The sequence below is a fragment of the Bombus huntii genome, chromosome 4 (assembly GCF_024542735.1).
Source record: "Bombus huntii isolate Logan2020A chromosome 4, iyBomHunt1.1, whole genome shotgun sequence".
In the NCBI taxonomy this organism is placed as follows: domain Eukaryota; kingdom Metazoa; phylum Arthropoda; class Insecta; order Hymenoptera; family Apidae; genus Bombus; species Bombus huntii.
This window is the reverse complement of record NC_066241.1, coordinates 17,775,424-17,796,324: the sequence shown is the minus strand read 5'-3', so window position 1 is coordinate 17,796,324 and position 20,901 is coordinate 17,775,424. Positions and strand designations below refer to the sequence as shown.

At 35.6% G+C, this 20,901-nt stretch overlaps 1 protein-coding gene across 2 annotated transcripts in view; it reads right to left on the bottom strand.

Moving 5' to 3' along the window:
• LOC126865303 (cysteine-rich secretory protein 2-like) overlaps positions 1-20,901 on the bottom strand; it is a 94,349-nt gene that overhangs the window by 47,100 nt on the left and 26,348 nt on the right. For both annotated transcript variants that reach the window (XM_050617699.1, XM_050617698.1), the window contains exon 2: positions 6,485-6,538. The gene's annotated coding sequence lies outside the window, so the exon portion shown is untranslated. The remainder of the gene's footprint in view (positions 1-6,484; positions 6,539-20,901) is intronic.

Below are 20,901 nucleotides of genomic sequence, written 5' to 3'. Positions count from 1 at the left end.
AACTACCGTCATTCTTCTTGATAACGACTTAAATAGCTTTTAGATTCTTTTTTGTGTTATTTTTTCACACTCTCCGACGATACAGTTTCTCGAGTTATTTACATTCTGAAATCACCGTCTGTTTACATAATCTGCTCTCGCGAGCTCACCCTAACAATTTTCTATTATTCGGCTGACCTTTCTGGCTATAAAACTTCTATCTTTCCCTCGAGAAATATTTCTGCACCGACCTGTACAATGTAACCACGACATTATCCTATTGGAGTACGAAGTTTTCATCAGATCAATTGATCAAGTCAATCTACCTTATACTATTCATTTTTTTTCAATTAACAAATGCCCATAAGAAGCAGGGACTGAACTTTGCGGGAAAGCAGTTAAAATGATTTAAAGGATGGAGGAGTGTTATTTTCAACGATGGAAAAATGGTTAATTTAGATGGCCCAGATAGGTAGAAGTATTATTATCGTGATTTACAGACGAAAAAGAAATCCGCGATGAATTGGTGGAAGTGGGACGAGAAACGAAAATCGTATTTATTAACGGAAAATGGATAGTATGAAATAGATTGACTTTATCAACTGACAGATACAAGCACACACAGTGCACAGGTCGGTGAAGAAGTACTTTTTTGAGAAAATGATGGAAGTTTTATAATGGGCAGAAAATTCACCCGACCTAAATATAATAGAAAATTGTTGGGATGAGCTCGCAAGAGCAGTTTGTGAAAATAGACGGCAATTACACGATGTAAATGACTCGTGAAACTGCATTGTCGGAGAATGATAAAAAGCAAAACAAAAAGAATGGAGAAGCTATTTAAATTATAACGAAACAGAATGAAAGCAATTGTAAGAAATAAAGGAAACTACACGAAATATTAACATAACAATATCTTTGGCAAATATGGGTAAATTTTCATTTTCCTGCCGCATGCGTTGCCATTTCGTCGCACTGGATTCATATTAATTTTCACTTCAGAACTATACGCACAGTGGTACATTAAAAACTAGTTACTGAGTTAATGAAAAATATTTTTGTATGTTTATTTGCTATTTGATGAAATTTTCCGAATTTATACCGTGTTATCTTTCCATACGGAAGTGTATACTTCAATTACTTCAAAGAAAGATGCTCAGAAAGCTTTCAGGATGATCTAATACATTTTTATCTACTTATTATCAAATATCTATCGAGGGCAATGTAGCTAATCTGTTCATAATCTGTTTGAAGAATCTTTTCATAAATATACAAATCCTAATCTTCTTATAAGCACAAATAAATTCAATTCGTAAAAATGTATAAACTCGTTAGTCGTTACTGCAATTCTCGCAAACCACAGCACTCGCGGATGTATTACATTTCCACCGCGAGTCAGGATTAATTTCTGCAACACCCCCGCACAGCGTCGATTCTCGCGACGTAATTCAGCAAGTTACACGTTCAGTTGTCCCCGCGCGAACTTAATATTTTCTGCATTGTCGAGTGTAATTCCTAAGACGATACCACGCGCATTTCACCATTTTCGTATCTCTGTCGCGCTATAATTCTCTGCTCGTCGCGCTTTCAGCGCCAGCCAAGCGTAATACGTCACCCCCATTTACGACGGTGTGGCGAACATCTTCAGGATTCGAGACTTGTATATGCAACTTATGTGCAACAGTGGTTTCGCATGCGTGCACCTTGGGAACATCATTTAAGCGGAAGCATCCCCGTCGACAGAACTTCTCGCGCGCCTTAAAGTTTTACCGTGGACGAAGCGCGATCTAATAAGTTGAGCGAGACCCAGATTGCTTACTCTCTTTCCCTGTTGCGCCTAACTTTATGCCAACGTTAGACTTCCATAATTTCTAGATCTCCAGTTACAGTTTGAATTTTGCATTTCGTTTATTTGTAAGAGTTGCTGAAAAGCTCCAATCGAGTGGTACAAGTGACGAAGCGTTCAATTAGAGAAAATTGTAGGCGGTGAAATGATCCGAGAAAGTGAGTTTCAATTTTGGATTTCGTTCACTCGTAGGATTTTTTCTAGTTTTTTAATTATAGAATATACAGATGCAAATATCTCTTAAACTACACGTTATTCGAAGACGTATTTCAGACAAAACTTGTTCTGTTTGAAGAGGCACATCTTACGATGCCCAGCAGATTTGTTTAGGTGGAGGCGTTTTCGAAATCTCAAGGTGATTTTGTTTTCCTAAATGGAGCTATATATCTTTTTATACACTGTTCAACATAGTTTTTAATTCTCTACAAAAAGTTTTATATTAAGGTACCTGTATCTGGAAATGCTTAGTCTAAAATATATTCCAAGATTAATTAAGGGCGAGGAAAACAAATAAAAACATCGCGTTATCTTTTCTTGCCCTTCGTACGATAAATTTTACTAGATTAAAGTTGAAATATCTTTTAAACTAATCATTTTTTTATCCCAAGCACCTTGGTAGTTTCTTATAGAGAGTTAAAAAATTCATCGAACGATATATATAGTTTATGAAATATATAGTTTAGCAGATATTCGTGTAGATCGATTAAAATGGAACATCCTGTATGTGATAAAATCTTCAACTTGGAAAAACTGTAAGCGTAAAATTATAAAATATTGAGAAAATAAGATTGAATTTCGTTTATTCGTAATAGATCCAATTGGAGAGTAGAAACAATAAAGTTTTTAATTTGAGAAATCTCTGATGCATTCTGATTCGATTTACAAATTCTCGCACAGTTTCGCACCATTTCACAGAATTGGTGATGCGTTTGAACGATATGATTCCGTCGAAGATGTTTAGTATTTTATCACGCTACTCTTTCCCCTTTTTTCCCTCCCTTTTTCTGTTTCTACGAGAAACCTTTGCCTGTCACAGTATTTAATTTGCCCTTCCTTTTGTAAAGTTCGTCGCCCTGTTCGCGAAATTTGCATATAACTTGCCGTGTCGCAACGTCGGCGTCGTTCGCGAGGAAAATTCAGGAGTCAAAATTCGCCTCACGTATCAGTGGCGCAAGTAAAAGTTACATTTTTTAATCTTCAGCCGCACTAACGTGACCGTGCTTCATCCTCGAGATATCGCCGTCTTCTCTTCACCGACCAATTCTAAACTTTCCACCGCGTAATTTTATAAATAAACGAGCTGCGAGTTACTTACGCTATTTTTCGTTTACATTGCTCTCGGGATATCTGGCTTGGCCAAAGTCGGACAGTAAACAAAAGACATTAGAAAGTAACAGCAGTCAGAAAAAAAGAGATCATTTTAGATTAAAATACTCTAGTATGCACTATTTCATTCGTGTTTTATTTCTCTCTGCGTTTACCTATGTTTTATCTTTTAAATAAAAATGTATCACGTAAGCTGTTGCGAAATAATCCAACCGAACGAAGAAAAACAAAAATAACGATAGAGCTTTAGCTTTCTGCAGTTTCAAAGTCATGAACAGAACGCGCTTTTTTCATCGCGCTAAATTTGCATTCAAATCAGAACAGATAAAGAACTACAAGACGATGCTAACAACATTTATCGTTAAAAGGAAAATCCATCTCGAAAGCCGGTCGTTAATCCGGTCATCGAAATTGAGAATTTTCAATTTCGCTCGCATCGTCTCGCCGAAACCTTTCCTCAATCAATATCGATATTCCCATATTTTCCACTCTTTTTTATTTTCCTCCGTAAAAGTTCTCAACGCAGGAATCCTATGAAACCATACGAAGCGCGTTTCAAACAGAATTCAGCCATATATCTGCGCATGCGAAACTAGATACGAGCGCAAAGGTGATCCTAATGAAATGGCCAGCGGAACAATATTAAAAAGCAAGAAAAGGGGAAGAAGATATATTTTAGCAGAATATTTTCATTTAACCGTCGGTAAACGTTGAACGTTCGGGTGCAGCTTTGCCATTTCACCGGTGATATTTAACACGATCCCTCTTTGTGAAGCTCATCGCTCGTGCAATTTCCATATAAACGCAGTTCACAGCGAGATAGTTTAAACACGAATGCAAATGCATTTTCATTGCCTTCTCACAATGATCGGCGTTTTTTTTTTTCGTCTTTACGCACTCGTGATCACAGCGAACTGATACCCCATAAAAAACATCTTGCTATGCCCAAATGAAGAAAAATATGAAGCTAGATATTATAGATGGGAAATATCTACGGCCAGTTAGACAATGGACATACTTGGTCACTGAATCAGGATCGTGCGTATTTCGATCCTTTTAATTTTCTTAACAGGTTGACGCCGGCGCCGACATTCATAGTTTTCTTTGTGAGACGGTGCCCGAATACATGGTCTGCTTCGTGGGGCGGCGCAGCGTCAGATTAGACTGTTCGACACGACCGCAATTTTTCAACTTTCACCTCAATTTATAGCAAAATTACAAAAGCTATACGGTTCCTGTTGGGTTCAATGAATTCCGTGGACTTCAACTAATACATTGATATACAATAGTTTGGCAATATCAATTTACATGTATCTATAAATGTTAAATAAAGGTGACGGGACCAGCTGCGACCCTAATTTTGTACTTTTTTCTATTTTTCTCAAAAAGTAGGGGTCTGACGCGAATTCTGACCATCACACGCAATTCTGTGAACATTTTTCTATAAAAGACGTTCATAGCGCGAATCAAGAAATTTTTCAATTCCGTAGAGGAAAAAAAAAATAGTCATGCGTATTTGTCGGAGAACGACGGCGCGCGTAAGCAACATGCACGACGAAAATAGTGTCAGGTTACGTTAAATTTTTAAAATGGACTTACAAAAGGCCAGTATGTATGTTAGCTACTTCCAAAAATCACAGCTGTGTTGTAATGTCGAAATAAAATAATATAAACCTATTTTGTACTACCTATTTTGTGAAATACATGTGTGACCCATCGCGTTGCACGCCGTCTCACGGAACAAACTCGAGTGACCCATCGGTAGTGCACGCCACCTTACGGGACAGACACGTGTGAACCGCCGATGGTGCACGCCGGCGTTAACGTGTTAATTATAACACGAATAGCGTATTGTTCTTAATTGATCAAATTATTACTGCATAGGCCGATCGACATTTCTAAGAAATTGAAGTTTTCAACTTAAAATGTACTTTTCCATCGCAATACTCCATCTATCCACGATTATCGTACGCAACAAGGGACAAACGATGTTGCTCTGCAAAGTCATGAATACCATTCAGAATCGATTTACGAGGAGCATCGATCATTCGGTTGTGAACGCGATTTTCCCCGCGCGTTGACAGCGAAACTTTATTACGCGGCATATTTCGTCTCCATAAACTATTGAATATAAGCGTGTGCACCGTACGAACGGTAATATTTCCTTCCTTACCGTTCACGTGCTTGCAGCCTGTCAAGGATTTGTGCAAAATACGGATATTTGCAGAATAAGATAAATTTCAAAAAGAGTTTTGAGTTTTTAAGGAATATCTTGGAAGTTATATTTGTAGTGTGTTATATTATATGTATTCTATTTTATTATATCGTATATTAATTTTATATAGAGAAACGAGAAAGATAGCAAAATATTTTAGCGACAAATTGAAATTGTTTAAAAGAATCGTTGTTCGCAAGAGTTCTGCAATAAAAATGTATTGGATATTTTAAACGGAACTTTCGATTGCGAGAAATATCGAATTGGTATTTGCACATAGAAGAAAAATTATGAATGAGGAATAATTTTATTCTATTCTATTAATAAACTATACTGAATTTAAATAAATTTCTTATACATGTTTTTAATTTTACTTTCTTCCTTTTTTTTATTATCATCAGTATTGTTTGTGCATTTTCTTTTAAATTATCTTTCGAAGTATCGTCTCTTATTTTTACAAGCAATTTTATAACCTACTAAACCTCAAAGAACTTCAACTTTGGTAATTCATTGACATTTACGACGAAAAGCGTATGTAAATTATACGTGTAAAAAATAGAATCGTGTAACACAAGAAGTTAAATATTTTAATTTTATTTTACTTGACATTCAGTGTTTGAATTGATGATTTCTTTATAGTGTCTTACGCACACAAGCTTAAACACATATTATTCGCATAAAGGTTCAAACTGCGAAAATTTTCAAATCGACCTAATATTTTTTACCATTTTATCTACCAAACAAGTAAAAAATCCATCCATTATATTCAATTTATCTTCCGCAGGAAAATCACTCTTCTTTGCCTATCGCTATCTAATATCGTTCCACGCAAGAAGCAAATGGTAGACGACGGAAGAAAAACAGGCCAACGATTCCGAGTCGTGCAACGCATCTAAAACGCTTTCAGGGGCAATCTATCGCGACGTAGGTGGAACGCGCTTTAATCTCCTGCACTGTACGCCGTAGAATGAACGGTTCCCGGTTATTGACGAGTAAACAGTGAAATAAACGAATCCCATAGTAGCGTAAAATATTCTCGATTAACGAGAGGGACTGACACAACTCCAATTTCGCGACGTTCGTTGTCGAAAATTACTAGCGTAAAAAACGCAACTTACCAGGAATCAGTGGCGCAATTTGTTTCCTTTTGCTCTTCCAAACACGGGAAAAAGCTGAAACAGAGAAAAGGAGAAGCGAGTGAATTATATGCGATCGATTCTGCAACATGCTTCGTTGATGATATCACTTTCTGTGCGTTTAAATCAAATATTAATAACGATATTAATATAAAAATATTAATAACGTAAATTCGTCAACATTTTTTCAGAGAGCTATATTGAACGTTATTACTTTTATGAGGAGTGTCTTAAGCGCTACTGCTCTAAAGACACGTGTTGTTTAACTCTTTCGTGTCGATATTTCTTTTAATTGGCTTAAATTTGAAAAAAATATAGGCGATTCATAATTAAACTCCAATGGGTCTCGATGATGTCAAAAAAATTGTAATAGTTCAGCAATTTTTCTAAATGTTCCCCTGGATAATATCTGTCCTTGGATCGTATTGTCAATACTCTTAAAAGGATTGAGTCCCGTATTTTTTATATTTATCAGGCGTTAAAAAAATAACAGGTGTGCTGCCTTTTTAAAGACTCTTATATTTATAATATCTAGAGTAGAATAGTTTCTTACCATGTAAAAGTTGTAAAATAGAAGCGATACAAAAATTGTATCATCGTATTTAAAAGAATTCAAAAAATAGGTAACCTAAAAATTGATAATAAACGGCTTTAGAAAATGTCGAGTTCATGCGATGCAACGAAATCAAACGCAGAAAATTATTAATTACACATACGGAATTCCAAAAGATTGATGGTGATGAATGGCATTAATCGCTTTGTGTTACTCACCGATCCATTCGCGAGCGAATACGCAAACACACGTATTATCTATTGATGTTCGGATGCGCTCGTATGCGACTCGGCAGACGGAAGTTCTGTACGGGCTACGAAGTTGATGTAATTAATTAGCGGAGCAATTACGAGGCGTAATGAAGCCGCGCGAACAAATCGGAAGCACGCGAGGCGCCATCGAACAATTGCTATATTCCGGTGTTAACGAAGATCACGTATTTTTTTCAACAGAGAATAGTACTATTCTTCGGTTACGAATTTGTCGTTCGTCGCAAAATTGTAATTTGTAGTTGGAGTTAAAGATCATCATTTTAAATATAATTAGTTTCGCTTTGCCTAATTATGTTTAGATAACGTTCACTACTCACATATCCGTATGTGATCCTTTAAGATTACTTTAAATTTAACTTCAAGCTCTGAAACGAATACTAAAGTACGAAACGAACGCTTCAATCATTTATCGTTTAGTATACTGCTCCATGAAAGAGCACTTTACCCAAATCCATTCCAGCGTTTGCGAACCGTTATTTGTGCCAGTTTATCAACGCCGCAAGAACTAAGAAGCGCGTGAAGTATGAACGAACCTATCTACGGCTTAATTAGGAGCATTAATATGGATAAACTGGGAACCTCGACGCAGAGGATTTGCATGTTGGCCGCCTGCCGACGAAGACACCTTCGAGTTTCCAGCTATTTTCCCTTCCTTTTCGACAATGTCCGGATTTGTTGGTTCGTAGTTCAGGAATCTAGGATTTCTGGGAATGCGTATCGTCTGACGAATATCGCGGAAAGCGAAGACGTTGTTACGAGAATACTCACCGAGGTCTTAGGTGAGTGGAACACTCAAGTGGCAATTGTCGATAACAGCGTAAGAATGTTGTAATGCAGATAGATTACAAGTCGAAAGATATGACAAAGAATTAACATCATTGAAATGCAAAAGATATTTCATAAATCTTCCACCTCTAGAAATTATCCAGCTACGATACTTTTATTGCTATATTTCTATACTTTCACCGCTATAAGGTGTACGAAAGACGAAATATATATTTTGTGCAGTCACGAAGACACCCAGATAAAATGTGATAAGTGTAATTTAATGATAAGAGAAATTTTAGAGATTTTTCTATTTTATAAATTACCTAGTAGCAATACTCTATTTCTAATTTGCTGTGCATCTACGGTTAGAATACAAGATCTATAAATAGATTCTGTCCAGTGCAAAGGTATAACGAATTGCAACATCCAAGTATAAAAGAAACCTCGTAAATCTCTTGTCATTAGAAATGAGGTAGCAACAATACCTCTATTGCTAAACTTCTATACATCTTTTGTTAGAATTCGAGGCCTACCAAAGTTCAAGAATAGGTTTCGTGCAACCACTACGGCATGACAAATTACATCGTCTGGGACTGTCGGTGATCCATTGTTCGAACAAAATCGATCGTTCCCTATCTCTTGGCCGATCGATCGGTAGTGGAAGCCTCTGTGCGGTTTCAGTCACATCCAAACGGCGTCTAATTGCTCCTAAGGGAATCGGGTCATCGCCACAAACGCATCTAGGCCGCGATCTACGTAGCCAATTAACTAAGTCGCTGAATTGCACCGTAAATACGTATAAGTGGCCCGTCGCGATTCGACGTCAAACCAACGATGAATGTACCCTCGTCTGTATTTATCTGTTTCCACGCGAGACAGCTGCGAATGAGATCGATTCTAATAACTGCTAGTGATTTCAAAGACTTTGACGCTATCATGCGCCCTAATGGAGGATTTCGATCATTTAAAACAGATATGCTGTTTATGTTTGTGTTTACCTGTGTTTTAGTTATTCGTGTTTTCTCAAGAAAATTATGTAAGCAATTTTCTTTCTTATTTCATTCTCCCTTATTGTTTCTGGCAACCGAAAGTTTTATGAATTGTTCGTCTCTACTTCGTTCTTGCAACTTTTGGCCAAATCATATTTTTTTGGGCATATAACATCAAATATCTTTTCCTTGCTTTTGCTTTAACCAATTTCAGCGATCTACTATACATATATTGTATATGTACATATATTAGAAACCTATTCTGCTAAGGAATAATAGTAATCTGTCGAACTCTCGAGATTATTATTCCCGATCGTAACATTGTCCCGGACAATCCTAGCGTTTAAACTGAATGGTAACTAACGCGAAAGCCACGATAACGGCGCGAGAATCACGAAAGGTTAAGACGATCAGAGTTCGTGAAATCACGATTGGTTCCGACAAGGATCGATATGACATCCGTTTCAGATTTATCGGGAACACGCCGTCTGTTGAAGCGAATCAAGCGATAACGATGAATCGCGACTAACAGTCTGCAGATAACAATACCGCTTGACAGAACTTTCACAGAATCGCCTAATGATTCGCTGTACTTACCCAACCCGGTCTCCCTTTCGCGAATCGAAAGCAACGAGTGCATCTTATTCCCTCCTGGCTCGAGGAACAAAGAAGAAATCTAGACTACCAGTCGGAGATCGCAGCAATCGATCAAATTACCTCACTTCTGCCACTTTGCTCGATCGTCAGACGTCTGATCTTTCATCTAGCACGTTTGTTCTTCTCGAGCAAGATGTTCGTGCCGAGGTGGAATTTTTTGGATAGTCTCAGCAAATGGAATGGACGATGGCGCACTATCAGCAATTTGAATGGGGAGAGAAGGTTCATTAAAGTAGTTAAGGATCTTAATGCAGTGGTTTTTGAATCTAAGACTTTTATTTTAACGCTAGAACTGCTGACGATAGGTTTCAATTCCCCCTTTCTTCTCTTTTCTCCAATTATTAGAAAGGAACTATTATCGTTAAATAATGTAACAAGCAATACTCTAAGCTTTTCTCCAGATTAAAATTGATTATCTACTTGAAACAATTGTTCACTTGTAAACTTTCTATACAAATATAACCCTCGCTTCTTCTACCCGAAAGATCGCTGGTATCTCGAGCCCACTTCAATCTTTTAGCCGCTCCAATTTGCAATCCGCTTTATATCCTTATCAGTAAGGACACTTCGAACATGCTCAAATAGCATAAAGATCGCTATTCTTGAATCTGATGAAACGATATAAATTCATGATCTGGACTAAGCTTTTAACCTTCATGATTTGAGTGCGCCATTATTTTCTGTCGATATTTCGTCCCGATATTTTCCCCTAATCTACTTCGGTTAATAAGTTGAATAATAAAACATTAATCTAACGTAGAATACTTAAAAAAAAAAAAAAGGAAAAATTGAAACAACGCGAAAATACAATCGTATTTTTCTACGTTCCTATCTATCTCGTAATTTTAAACGAAGTACGAACTACGCTGGAACTCTGCTCGTCTCGCCCGATGGAAATAAAGCACAATCGATAGATTGTACCAGGAGTAGCTTCCGCGTAGTTTATTAAAAATAATGGCCCCGTGAAAAATTGCTGCTCCGCTTCATTTCGAACGAATCGCGGCTGAAGACGTAGCTTCGAACGCGGAACAATTTCGAGCAAAACGAGGCGTTGTTTCTCGCGCGGATGAATTTCCGTGTCTCGCGTTCGAGGGCAACGTTTGAAAGACGGGGAAATCCCTTTTAGAAATTGCCCGCTACCATTCCATATTGAAAACTCGCCACCTCGGTTATTCCATGACACTGGGTATCGTTTAGTCCGGTCAACGACGCTCTCAGCTGCTATCCTTGCGTCATATTTAATTTGATTTTCACTTTTCGAATATTTAATTTGGTTGCTTGATTTTAGGATAGTTGATTTTAATTTGCATTTTGAATCTTGCAATTTTTTATTATATAAAATATAACAAACAAGTAAAGGTTAAGTTTCAGACGTTACATCAAAATAAAAATTAAGTAAAAAAGATCCGTGAGAACTTTAGTTTCGACTGGAAATTTGGTTGTGGAGCATTTAATCTTAATTTTTATTTTAAATTGAGCACGATAAACGTTATTCATAGTTATTATTATATAAAATGCACAAGACAAATTAAAACAAAGTACTCGTAACGAAAATCCTTGTGAGTGGAAAGTTAGAAAAATCTACTTCATTACTTAGCTTCCTACTTTCATATTACTTTACATCATCTTTTCACCAAATCCAAACTCCATCAAGATGATCAAAATGTAAGGATAGCTTACAATCACTGGAAGCGGAAGCCCTCTCAGAGAACTACAGGCACACCAATCGATCAGATTGTCCGTGGATCGACTCTTTGTCCAATCAAATGCAAGTTCCATCTTTCCTTTGCCGCTTTTTTGCGACAGAAACTATCTGATCCCCCAAGATTTCCGGTTTCGATCACTAGCCTTGAAACCTATGGCAACGTGTGGAAACTACAAGACGAGCATTCAATGCGGAAATCTCGTTCGATAAGCACAACTCGTTCAGGTGATATTTTTAGAAACGAGAAATTTCGGAAATACACCAGACTATTTCTGCCTCGTTATGCTTCTATTTTTCTGTTTTTCTATCCATCTCGTTTTTGTAGTTTTCTATTTGTTTTATTTCGCGATCGGCGATAATTCAGAGGCGAGATTGAAGCAAATTTTGCGGATTAATATTTGTATCGTGCGTCCCGAATTGTTGTCATGCCGCGAACGGTTTGATTTGTTTTAGCGTTTCGAAACGCGTGGCATAATCCTTTCCAAAACGCAACTTGAATTCTCGCGAAAGATTAGAAGCAAAACGATACACGAAAACTCTCGAATTTAAATATTTTTGTTCTCCTCCCTTTTTTTTCGTCGGTTTGCGGAGTAGGATCAATGGGAATTTTTGTGAAATTGCTCGTTCTCGGTTATCGCCCGTCCTTTTTTATTTTTTCAAACTTTTTTACATTTTTCGTCTTTTTTTCCTAGCAACCATTGATGTTGTTTGAAATATAGACCAGAGGATTGTTTGATTTGCTGTGTAGTTGGTTACAGCAAGTTGTTAACAAAAATACGTGGTTTTACTCTATCCAGGTTGATTCAGTGACGCGTGATCGTTACGATAATTCAAGCATTTTGAAGAAGTAAATGCACCGTATCGGACGAGGATTTTCGTATACCATTGAAAACAAGATAACTGTTTTTAAATTGGACCTAATAACGACTTATGTTTTCGTAAGAAGCGTTAGTTTATTAGATGACGTGAGAAAAGTTCACTTTCTACTACTTTTTTGTCTGGGCCTGTAATGAGAATCTAAAGAGCACATTTTGAATATTTATGCCAGTCACGTACATGCTAAAATTGTTATCGAAATGGGTTCATACGGAAACAAGCGACAAGCATCGACAGATGTAAGAATCTTTACATTTCAAACCGAAAGTCGTGAAAAACTACAATTTTCATCGCATTTAACCGTTTATAGCCCGTAACAACGTTAACCGATTTCAATGAAATTTTTAGCGTGCACATAACTGATATAAATCTTCAACATGTGTTGTTTCAACTTTCGTTACAGGCCCAAATAAAAAAATTGTAAAATGTGAACTTTTTATACATCACCTAATAAACTAATATGTCTAACATCTCAGGAAAACTCGTTTAACCCAATCTTAAAAGAGTTATACTGTTTCCAAAAGTGTACGAATACGTTCGCCAGGTATTGTACGTCTACTATTTCCTCTCCGATAAAAAGATTGAAATCTAGTAGAGTAAAGAAGAAATACGATAAACTTTCCTTTTAACTGAAGATGCATAAATGCTGAGGTTTCTGAACTGTCTTATTAAATTTTAAGCAAAATATACAATAGATAACGAAATAAAGTTCAGTCCCCTCTCAGAGACAAAATGATCTATAGTCGAGAATTAAACTTACTTTTTCCCGCCATTATAGAGCATTAACGAAGCTTGTATCACAAGCAAAGTTACATAAACAAAAGTTTCACCCTCGGTAAAAAAAATGCTCTTTACCCCATCCCTATCTTTCCTTGTTTCCAACACCCGCATTTCGTTGTAACCGAAAGCAAGTATACATCCAGATGCGTTCATAATAATGAAAATTAAAGTAGCGTACCACTGTTTTCGCCCTGCTCGCATTTTCCATCCCTGTGCTTGGATATATCACGAGGTTCGCACGTTCTTTCTCCTCCACAACATCTCCAAAGTTATTAACATCAGGATCGTGCTTTATTTCCATTATTATTGTTTGTTTCACGCTTTCACGCGCGCGAAATCAGTCGCCAGTCGCTCTGTTTCTTTCCATCAAAGAATTCATTATAACAACATAGACGTGATAAAATTTGCATCAGGATATTAATCTGTATTCACATCGATACGGTCGAACTTCGAGCCTCTTTACTTACTCTCCTGATCCCTCTTCGAAACTTTCTACTGGAATTAAACCATTCGATGGTGTCCGTCTTTGAAACTCGTTAATGAAATTCTATCGATGTAGCTTGCCACCATAGGGATTTTAATAACACCCTGGCGAGCTTCTTTTACAACCCCCTCCGAGCCGGCTTCTCATGGTAAGTTTGCTTGGTAATTAAAGAATATTTTTTTATCCTTTATCCGTGAATAGGCGGATAAGGACGAGGGAAATTGTGATCAGGATACTGTGACTTTTCAACAGATCTAATTAAAGTACAGAAGGTATCCCAATAGTTACAATACGGATGGCAAAGGCCGATTCTATGTGTAAAAATAAATCGAAAATATAGAATGAAACTTCATTTTCGAGAAAATTTGCGAACGATTGTATGATTTATCTAAATGATAAGTATCCCAGAAGTTTTGCAAATTTTTGTAAAGTCTAGAATAGTCAGAAATTAAACCTGGGCACAAAGAATACAAATAATCTAAGGAGCATAACAAAGTACTTCTGCTTAAAGAGAGTTGAATAAGTTAGACATTTTGAAACATGTCAAGCGATCCTTGTATAAAATTTATAAAAATCCAAAATGCAAAATGAAATGTGAGGCAATGGAATTGTTTTCCATTCTTTTTAAAGCACGTAGATATCAAACGTGCAGTATTCTGCGTATTGTCCTAACCGATAGTAAATTAATATGAAAAGAGCAGAGAGAAGAATTTTATGGGAACAATGGCGGAAAATCGTTTTGCTCTTCGATAGCACACGATGCATCGCGTCATTTACACGTGCGAACGCGTAGAGGCTTGCAGTCAATTAAACTCGACGAAATTTAACTGTTGCGCAGAAAATTTAATGCAACGATATCGGATCGCATGTTTTCGACGTGATATTCTCGCGCGGAGAACTTTTATAGCCGATTGTTTTCCATTCGCGCAACCCGCACCTCCGCGAATGCCTGTTTTTCGCGCGACCAATTACATTCGTTATCAGCCATTAACAAATCTCGTTAACGTTAGTTCTCCAGTGGTTATTTGTTTAATCGAAAATGAAAAAAAGGAAAATCATTCGCTGAATCGTTATTTGTAAAATCGAAAAATTCGTAAAGTTTTCGCCGGTTTCAGAGAGAAACGTAACTGTGTATGATTTAAATTATAACTAACGATAAAATTGCCATGCTGGTATTATGGAATATTCAGTTGTTGCGATAACGATTATATTATTAAATGGGATTCTAGAGGAATATATGGAAAGTTATTAAAACTGAAACTAATACGTCTTGTTTCCGATGTTTCGCCATTCTGATACTTATCTGTGGATATATTTAAATTTGGAAAATAAATTTTATCTTATTGTACTTTAGATTCAAATATTTTTTTTAAATCTGTGAAACTTGTTTGAAACACGATCTTTTAGATATTTTACAATTATTTACCTGATTATTACCTTGCCTTAATTATTTATCTTATTTACCAAAAATGTTAATTGTTAACTCCATCGAAGTTTCTCTCATTTAATCGTGAATATATCGGGGAAAAAAGCGAAACAAAAATAACATGTATGCAATTTACATTGAAACATCAAAATTTCATTTGCATCAGCAAGCGCGTTTACATTGTACAACATCGAAGTTACAATCATTGATACTCGGAAGGAGAATCGATCGCAAATTTCACATCGGCCATTCGAAATTGCTGAAATTGGTTAACCTTAGTCGGTCAGTTGTTATTGCCTATAGTTCGGCTATTTAACCGACCGAAACAATCAATAGACCGATTCGGTTAACCGGTTAGTGAAGTTAACCGAATCGGTTAAACCTTCAATACGCCGTTTCTCCAACTACGAGTGAAGTTATTCCGCAACATGAGCCGATTGTATGACAAATCGGAAACGGATACTGATAATAAATTCAGTTGATGCTAACGAGACGAGAGAGTTAATTAATAACAATAACTCCAATTATGTTTATTTTATATTTTATCTACGATAAAAATAACTCTTTACGTTAATAATCTTGGCTCTCTTGCATTTATAAATTGCAGATTATAGATTTATATAATTTATGGAATTTGCTTCTAAAATTTCATATGGTTTATTAACAATTTCCTTATCGTTGTATAAAAGGCTTTATTAATGCAATCAGTAAAAAGTAAAAAAATATTTGCTTTTAGACGATGTTTTAAACTAATTTACTGCCAATGAAAGTATTTCGATTGTTCGAAGACAAAGGATACGAAAGTTTAAAAACAACGTAAAAAATAATCAAATCCATAGCGTATGTCCTTCCATCACTTTCTACAGAGCTCTACTCTACAGATACTTCAACTTCCCCACTAGAGAGATCCTCGAAAACTCGGTTCTAGAAACGTGAGAAAGTTCGATCGATAGGGTCCTTGAAGGACTCAGCTGGACATTTAGTATCCTAAAAAGTTTGCTCCTCTCTTTGCCGAGTTCTTCAGCCAAGCCTATACTTTCGAGTGGTCGCTGTATTTTTCATGAACAAGAGAGCAACTTTTCCTTCGCATTCACCGCGCCGCGTCGTTTTGCTTTCAAAATTAACTTCCACAACGTGAAGTACAGTTGCACGGATTTATTGTTAAAATCGTTTCGTTGCAGTAGCTTTGAAAAGTTAATTTAAATTACACGTCGATTCTTTTCCTCTGAAATATTGTTTGCAAGTAAATTATTGCGGTTTACTTTTTCTTTATCGTTGTATTTTCTTTTTCAAATATCAAAATTTAATATACTTCTACATCAGATTCTGTGATAATTTTTGAAAAACCTTCTTTTCTGCGTACCTTTATTAGTAAAAATTACTTATGAAAATACCTGCTGTTTAATTTATTAACGGTCAGAACTATTCACAGCGAAAATAACACCTTTATTAACACGGGAGTAAATTACTCATCTTTTTAATTAATTTTAATTTTGATTTTATGATTACATTTCTACTAAAAATGAATTATGTAATAAATTAGTCCGCCCTTTCGCCACACACTAGAAGAAATAATTTTAAAATTAATTAACTCATTTTTGCGTGATAATTTAACAACCCTTTCCTAGTCGAGAGATAGTTCGCTTAATTTAATAGAAGAAGCTATCCAATCTTCAAATTCATAACTGATAATAAATATGAATATTCAAATAGAAAAATTGTGCGTTTATTTGAAATTTCAATGTTTAAAAATACATCATATATATTATATGATATATAATTACATATTATTATATAATATATATATTTATACACGCTTTACTTTAAATTAATTGAAAAATAACGTCGGGGGAAGAAATTGTTAATCGAGCAACTTTCAGCTCGTCATCTTTGTGAACGTGCGCGTCGTTAATTAAATCAGCCACCCTAGTCGAATTAACTTTCCAGTGCGTGTTCGAGGAAACAATTTTAGGATAAGCTGACACAACGTCGAGGATATAGGTCAGGCGAAGCAACGCAGTCTAATCGTGCGATAATTGAACGAGATTAAAGTTAAGGCGTTTAATAAGAAACGAGCCGCTTAACCGGACACTATGACCACTTATCTTATCATCTAATACGATCGCCTCGTTGAATCACTATTTAGCCTCGTCATACCCGATTTAATTGCCCTTTTGCTTGATTAAGCTATAGAAATATGGTGAATTTACGTTGGCTGGGAAGGAAGAAAAAGGACAAAGGAATTTAAATTTTATTAGTATTTAAAAATTACTTGAATGTCTTTTTAATATTATATTTTACAATTATTATGGTATCAATGTTTTTAATAGGCGATACAAACCATTTGGTTACTTAAATTTTCGCTCTTCCAAATTATTTGGCGCGAAGTTTTCTAAAAGATATACAAATTATTTGGAACGATGTAGATAGTCATTTTTAATTAACTTATTCGACTACCGACTTTTTTATTACCAATCAGCGCAATAGATACGGAAACATCTGTATTAACTCAATTGCATATTCCGAGTAACCTCGACCGATCCCGCGAAAATTTCATTACCAAACGACAAGATAACGAATCTATACTAATTACAGGCTGCTCGATACAAAGGAAATTAACTACTTGTACAATCAGTCGTACAGAAACGCCTTCGCCAGTGTATCGAAGGACCAAGACCAGAATCAAAGGGAAGTACCGAGAATCTTAGGAAATTAAAAATAGAATTACTTTATTTAGAGTCTTTCACAATGTTTCCATAGATTCAACCGAACGAATCAAGAGCAACGGTACACTATCGCAGAATAAGATTCATCGAAGTAGTAAATCGTTTGAGATATTTTGAAATATTTTCCCTTGCCCTAATATATCTCAAAAAATCTATTTTTTTTTTTTTTTTTTGTATCTCGTAAGATAATTCAGGAACCAACTCAGTCGTTCGTTTTATTGTACAGATTTTCGCATCACACGAAGTTTAACAAATACAGAAATCATTACAGAAATCTATGTAAGCTAAAGCATACTTGCCAACATCTCTCAAGGAGATAATTTACGATCTCATCGCATAGATTCCACTAACTGCACAAATCAAGTGGAACGCGTTTCAATCAGTCGCGATAAGACTCTAGAACGTAGAGACACGACTGTTTATTTGCAGAGATATTACACAGGCACGAGTTGCCGCCGCTGCGTTGCCTTTAATTAAAAGTACATTCCTTGAGAGTTCAACTTCCATCGACGCAACGTTTCGAACTTTGGAAACTTGCCATGGCTCTTTGCTGTTTGCTCCAACGTTCCTTTTCGATTATCGTTGCATTCGAGGGGTTGATTACCTGGCAATTAAAATTTTTCTCTCATGAAAGGGCGCAGCGCATAGTGCGTGACTCTTGACAGTGGAAAATAATCTTGGCACGAGAGAGTTAATTTTGAGTTTGATTTCGCGTTAATATCGAGCAAGACGAAGCTTTACAGAAAGTTGCAGCAGCTTCATCAAAAGAGATTTTAATTGCGCGTCTTTGAAACAGCAACGATCGTTATTTTTGCAATTATTCTTTTAGCATTTTATACCTTCCTAATAAACTTATTCCCATAGAATAATAACTGTCTCTAATATTACAATATCTACAATAATAAAAGAAATTATGTTATTTGCATCCCTCGGATATTATTAAAATGTTTAAAAATGGAGTGAATAAAGCGGGCACCGATACGAAACACGGTATGAAAAGATTGTTGAATATTCACAAGCTAATTATACGAGGCAACCGAATATGCGAGAACGTCGAAGTTCTAGGGATGTCGACTGCGACGGAAACGATGAAAAACGCTTTATAAGAAACCGATCTAGCTACGTGTAAGTGTGCTAACGATGCAAAGAAACGACGGTGAAACGAAGCACGTTTTTCTTTAACGAACCGTCCGTCCAGAATTTAATTCCAAGGATACTGACTGCTAAGAGACTTTCCCGCTTCGTACACTTTTACATAATCCATGTCTAGGTGTCTATGTATACTACCGTCGGAATCATCCCTCTCGGTAAAACGATGAGGAATCCCTTTATGAAAATTCAGTAATTTGTGTGTAAAGTTTGTCCTGAAACCTAAACTCAATTAATATCTTTTTTTGCTTTTTTATAATTATTATTAATGCAGAAAAAGTTATTTTTTGCATGTAACTTTATTCTTCTAACTACTATCATAAAAAATAAAAGCAACGACAATAAACGATTTGTAATAATATTAAATATTTCGTATGTAAAATATTTAAAATAGAATATTTATTATAAATATTTAACATTTCATTCGTATTCCAATGAATTTATGTAATCGAAACATTTTTGAATTAAACAAAGTAGAAATTAAATTATGCTAAAAAATGATGGAATAAATGTATATTTTATAAATTTTAAAATGCAATTTCCTCGAAAGTAGAGCGCTGCATAAAGCAGAATACTTTATTTTACGTTTCGAATTTATTTTTATACGAAGAATCAACCCCTGTCTGACTGTGTCAGCTATCCCATCGCTTTTTGAATATTTAATACAGAATACTGCAGTTCCTCGTGCACGAATATTCATTGTTTTAAGAACATGTAAATAACAAACTCTTATAAAACATCATACCGTGAATATCTACGATTAGAAACAACGAAAAAGCCATTTTATTGAAAATTCAAGTAATAATAGTTATTACGTATTTTTTATTACGTTATTTGTTACGTAAAGGCAAATATCATTTATACAGATAAAATTGCGTATAACTTTTCTCATTTAGTATTTTACGTAACAGTGATAAATTTTTCAAATTAAATTAAAAATTCCATCATGATCCTAACATTAAAGAGAATAATACATAAATTTCATTAAAATGCCACTATAGTTAACTTTCATTGCAATTAATTTTCGGCAGCATGCAACATGTACCTCGACACAGAAAACATTTTTGACCTCAAGTTAATTTCCATCGTAATTCAAATCATTAAAAAAAAAAAGATAAGTATTTCATTAATAATTTTAATAAAATAACAATTTTTTGCAAAACCAGATATCGTAACTCCGTTCTCATAACTTAATTAGCATTCAAATTAAATTTTATGTCAGCTCTGGATATTAAAATTAATATTAAAAAGATAAATATCTATCATAATTCCATTGAAATCATTTGTCGCCATAGCATAATCACAGCTAACGTTCAAAATAATTTCTACCTGCAAACCAAATTTTAACACTGAAAAATAAATACCGCACGAGAACATACATCGTGGTTTCAGATGAATCGCTTTTTATTCTTTATCTACCCCTTGCTTTAAATTCGTTTCACACGCATATAATTCATTCATACGGAAGCCAGTGAAACAATGTCCTAACCGGGCAAAACGTCACCGGAATTCGCAGCAATCGAATCTACATACGGTTATCTCATCCAGACACAGTTTTATTCGTTCTAGAAATTCCACGATTCGGCCACGAGAGGTTGTGGCGCAATCAATAGCACGCGAAATTTAATCTTAGGCAACCTGGCATAGCCTAAATATCCTAAATTCTCTTGTTCTCGTGGGATTTATCTCCCGGTCGAGCCATGACACGAAAGAAAATATGAACCTGTATTCTTTTTACTTTTTTTTCTCTCTTCTTCTCCCTTCTTTCTTTGTTTCCTCTTTTTCCTTTTTGTTGCTTCAAAGGAATACGTAGTGAAGTTTATCCAGTATATATATATATATATCGTTTTTACAAGATGAAAAAATTAATCAGAAGATTACATTATGACGCTTAATTAAATATCGATCCAGATTTTTTCCCACCCCTTAAGTGAAAAGATTGCTGGAGAAATAGATTACCGCGTATATACCCTTGAACCGAACCTTTTGCGCCTTCTCGCCTTCATTCTCCCTT